Source organism: Phascolarctos cinereus, unplaced genomic scaffold, assembly GCF_003287225.1.
Source record: "Phascolarctos cinereus isolate Bilbo 61053 unplaced genomic scaffold, phaCin_HiC Scaffold_1;HRSCAF=81, whole genome shotgun sequence".
In the NCBI taxonomy this organism is placed as follows: Eukaryota; Metazoa; Chordata; class Mammalia; order Diprotodontia; family Phascolarctidae; genus Phascolarctos; species Phascolarctos cinereus.
This window is the reverse complement of record NW_027555514.1, coordinates 138,894,674-138,899,892: the sequence shown is the minus strand read 5'-3', so window position 1 is coordinate 138,899,892 and position 5,219 is coordinate 138,894,674. Positions and strand designations below refer to the sequence as shown.

The 5,219-nt window shown below is 38.0% G+C and overlaps 1 pseudogene; it reads left to right on the top strand.

Moving 5' to 3' along the window:
- Positions 1-240: 240 nt before the first annotated feature.
- LOC110206910 (asparagine--tRNA ligase, cytoplasmic-like) lies at positions 241-2,052 on the top strand (annotated as a pseudogene).
- The last annotated feature ends 3,167 nt before the right edge of the window (positions 2,053-5,219 follow it).

The following is a 5,219-nucleotide window of genomic DNA, read 5'->3' as shown; positions in this document are numbered from 1 at the left end:
TCTTGGCTTCACCCCCGGAATCCAAATTTTTATAGGCCCACAAGGCCACAGGTTTCCCACCCCTGGCGTGCCTTTGGCCCAGCAATGCCACTACTCAGTCTATTTCCAAAGACGATCATGGAAAAAGGAAAAGAACTTAAGTGTTCTAAAATATTTATAGCAACATAGCACACAGGGTAATCTGGAAAGGTGCTGCCCCTGCTGATACATGCTGCCCATTGGGATGGAGGCTGGGTTGAAATGGCTCTGGAGGTAACCCATGTGGTGGCCTGAATCAGGCTATGGGAACTCTATGTATTATATCGAGAGGGAAGTGATGCAACTGGTGATGGAACAAAAGGGAAATGTTTTAAAACAGTCCTAAAAGCTTTGATGACAGCAGGAAAGGAGCCATTTCCTACCATTTATGTGGATTCACAAAAAGAAAAAGAGAGATGGGATATTATTTCCAAATCATAGCTGAAGAACATAAATATATATAAATACATTATATTTAAATGTTAAATTATAAAAATGTGAAATATATATATGTATGTGTGTGTGTGTATGTATAAATGTTCTTCAGCTATGATTTAGCAGAAGACAAGAGAAAGAAATCTAGAGGAAGCAAAGAAAATTACCATTAACCAGGACTGAAATCTTCTATAGGCAAAACACAAAGATTTGTGTTTTAGAAGCACATCAAGGCCAATGAGTGACAATGTTTGGCTGGCTTCACAGGTTACGTAGGCAAGGGAAGAATTTAATGTTTCTCATGTTAAGAAATGGTACAGGATATCTTTAATGTGTCTTGTGAGATGAACTGTGTCAGTGTTACAGTGGAGCAGTCTTGTCTACAGAGAGTAGTGTGGCAGTGTATGGAACATTCAATCTTATACCAGAAGGCAAGCAGGCACCAGGAAGCCATGAGCTGAACTGTGTCTATTAGGAATTGATTGGCTTAGCCCCTGTTTATCAGGAGCTGATAACCTGATAAACAAAGAGTCTGATGTAGATGTCCAGCTTAATAATAGATATGTGATGATCTAAGGAAAAAACACGTACAAAATCTTGAAAGCACATTCAATGGTCACTACATACTTTGGAGATCATTTTTTTTTTGATATGGTATATTATGAAGTCACTCCTCCAACATTAGTATAAACACAGGTGGATAGTGGTGCCATACTTTTCAATCTTGATTATTTTAGAGGAGAGGCATTTTTGAGTCAGTCATCACAGTTATATTTAGAGACTTGCATCCCAGCTTTAGGAGATGTCTTTTGTATTGATTGCTCAGTTATATAGAACAGTCCAGCACACAAAGGCACCTGGCACAGCACCCTCACATTGAAGCTGAGTGCCCTTTCCTGACTTTTTATCATCTTCTAAACCATTTGGAAGACTTGGTTTGTGATGTAGTTGACAGGGTTTTGAAATAGTCTGCAGCAAGCTTATTACATGGCCTCAACCTGACTTTTATACCCTCTAAAATACTTTCAAACAGATGGAATACTCAGATGCCATTGTGTGGCTAAAGGAACATGATGTAAAGAAGGAAGATAACACCTACTATGAATTCAGAGAGGATATCCCAGCAGCCTCTGAGAGACTGATGACAGACACCATTAATGAGCCAATCCTGCTGTGTCGATTTCCTGTAGAGATCAGGTCCTACATGCAGCGATGTCCTGAGAATTCCTGGCTTACTCAATTTGTCAATGTGTTGATGCCAAATGTTGGGTGAGATTGTGGGAGGGTCCACGCATATCTGGGATAGTGAAGAACTGCTAGAGGATTTAAAAGAGCAGACACTGATCCCACTCCCTACTTCGGTATCCAGAACAGAGAAAATATGGTACATGCCCTCATGGAGGGTATGGCTTGTGCTTGGAATGATTCTTAACTTGGATTTTGAGCAGATTCCATACCTGAGATGCATGCCTGCAGCCACACTTAGTTCAGTGCTGTAAACCCTAACTGTCCAATGAATGACAACAATAGGAAAGGATATACACAGCCTAATGGAAAGATACAACTTCCCTAAATGAAATGATCCTACATTTTTTTCTTTGTCCCATCAGAATACAGAGTGTCACTGCGTGTGTTATTTGTTCTCATTATCATAAAATAGTTTGGGATGTCTCAGAAATAAAATGACCTCAAGTGAAAAAATAAATATTTGTAGCAGCTCTCTTTGTAGTGGCAAAGAACTGGAAATCACGAGGATGTCAGTCCATAAGGAAATGGCTGAACGAGCTGTGGTATGTGATTACGATGGAATACTACAAATCTGTAAGAAATGATGAGCTGAATGATTTTAGAAATTCTTGCACAAAACAATGAAGAGTAAGAAGAGGAGAACCAAAAGAATGCTGTACAAAGTAAGCACGATATTGTTTTAAGAAAACTTTGAGTGAATAAGTCATTTTGACTATTATAAATACCCCAATTAAGTACAAAGTACATGTGAAGCAAGACACTATCTGTATCCAGAGAAAGAACTGACAAATAGAAGCATGTATAGAATGATTTTACATATACACACATATACATATTTTGTCTAATGTTAGCCATCTCTAGAGTGGCGAAGGATAGGGAAAGGAAAAAAATAAATTTACGTGATAACTTCATTATATTTTTAAAAGAAACAGAAATAGATTTGTAGTTTTATGTGCAGTCATCTTTTTATTATGCTATATTATGGAAATGATTGTTTTATTCCAGGAATTAAAAATTTTAAGTATATCATGAGTATACATATACATTATATACATGTATGACTACATGTGTATGTAAATGTAAAATAGCTATATGCATATGTACGTATTTTGGAAACCAATTATTACACATTTATCAGCATATCACTGGAACAGCTGATAAGGTGGGTAATCTGGGGAGGTAGGATACCTAGCAGCCTGTAGAGGATATCTTGCCTACACTTCAGGAGCAACTCAACCTTGGCTCAACATTTAGCTCTGTTGGCCCCTTTCACCCTGGGTATATTTTTGTAGAGAGCTATGTGCTCATTAGTACTTTGTGTTTTGTGTTTAAATAAAGCAACCATTTAATTATACATTTCAGGGGTTCTGAACATATTGGGAGGTCTTAGATCCCTTTGACAGTCTGGTGAAGCCTGTGGACCCCTTCTTACACTAATTTCTTTCATGAATAAAATATGTAGGGTTACGAAGGAAACCATTTATACTGAAATACATTTATCAAAATATTTTTCTAAAAAGTTCACTTATCCCAGGTTAAGAACTCTATCCACCCATCTATCTATAAATCCCCAGTGTTTTATTACATCAGAACTGAACAAATTGTCATTTTGGCCCTATGACATTCCCCACAAAAGCAACTAGGAGGAATTTCTTAGCTCTCTTGTTTTGACTTATCTCAAGGTAAATGAAGGAGATTGTATTTATTTTTTTTCTTGGAAGGTTCCTACTTTGATTGCCTTAATGTTATTTTAATTAGCTTCTAATATTGTAAAGCATTACATAAGTGTGCTTTTATGATTGACCTCATTTGAAATACATTAGAGAGGAGATGAAGGGTGGGATCTCCTACTGTATGGTGACATAACTAGCCAAAAGAGTAGTTGGATAAATCTACACTCACATATCTTGACTACAAGATCCTGGCCTACTATACATTATAGCCAGAAGTAAAAGACCAAATCATAGCAGTTGCCATACACACTGAGAGGGGCTCCAGGAACTGTGGCTGATACCTAAATACATCCTCTAATTTTACATGGTACCCAAAACAACTGGGTGAGATGACCTAACAATATAGTCTCAGGTCCTTGTTACTGAATGGATCAGGTGCATTCAACAAAGTATTCTGCCCCCCCCCCACCTATCTAAGTGTCACATTTATGTAGTGGACAAGATGCTCTGAGGGCGACTTATTATTCTAATATTCATCTACAAACAGAAAATCTATTGAGGAGCAGCTGAGGGGCCTGCTTTTTTATTTTAAGTAGGAAAAGGGGAAACAAAGATCTAGCAAGTATGTCAGAGATTTAGAGAGGAAGCAACCCTAGTGATTAGTCCATTCTTATTTTATAGATGAGAAGAAAAAGCAACAAAGATCTTTAAATAATTGTCTAGGGTAATCTAGATACCAACCTAGATGCCAAGATTCAAACTTCATTCTTTTGAATCCAAACCCAGTGTTTTTGAGCATTGTATCACAGTAGCTCTGGGGGAAGCTGGTGGTGCAATGGAGGGAATACCAGGCCTGGACTTGGGAAGATGAGTCTTCTTGTGTTCAACTCTGATCTCAGACACTTACTAGTTGTGTGACCCTGAGCAAGTCACTTAACCCTGTTTGTTTTAGTTTCCTCATCTGTAAAATGAACTGGAGAAGGAAATGACAAACCACTCCCAGTATCTTTGCCAAGAAAACTGCAAAGAAGAGTTGGGCAGGACTGAAAACAACTGAACAACAGTAACGATAATATACTAGCTCTACATAGCTTAAACAAACAAAACACTTATGGCATTCCTTAGAAGGATGGAATACTTATCCCCTTTTCAATTGCAATCCCTCTGACTCTCTATATACAAGCACAAATTGTTTAATTTAACTCGTGTGCGTGTGCGTGGATACATATGGCGGGGGACACACTGTCTTGATTTAACTCCAGCTATAAACATTTCCTACTTCAGAAGGGAAAATGAAGTCGAATGAGAAAGGAATTTGTGGGAAAAAAAAAGAAAAGTAAAGGGACTTAGGAGAATGGGGGAAAAAAACCCAACACATATTGCTTGACTTTTAATGGAGTTGCAGTTGAAAGATTTTTTTTTCTCCTTTCAGGTTTGTAAGGGAAAAGCCATTTCAGCAAAAACAGAGTTCTGTGTAGCTTGCATTTCCACAAAACCACCTCACTTTAAATAGGACTTCCACCTTGAAAACCTTTCCTTTCAGATGATAAAATATCCCAGTACCAATACGGTTTCCTTCACTACTATGCTGTGGAAAGGAAAGAGCCCTAGGATTATTGCAGGAGAACAGATTGCTAATGAATAACAAATAAGATAGCTGGGGATCAGGATGGGTAGAAGGAAAGCTGGTCATGGAGTCAGAAAGACCTGGGTTTAAGTATAAGCAATATGACCTTGGACAAATTACTTAACCTGTAAATGTCAGAGGCAACTCTACAATATTTTAAGTGTCAGAGAAGGTGTTGATCTGCATCGGCAGGGGAGATGCCACAGGAGCTCACTATA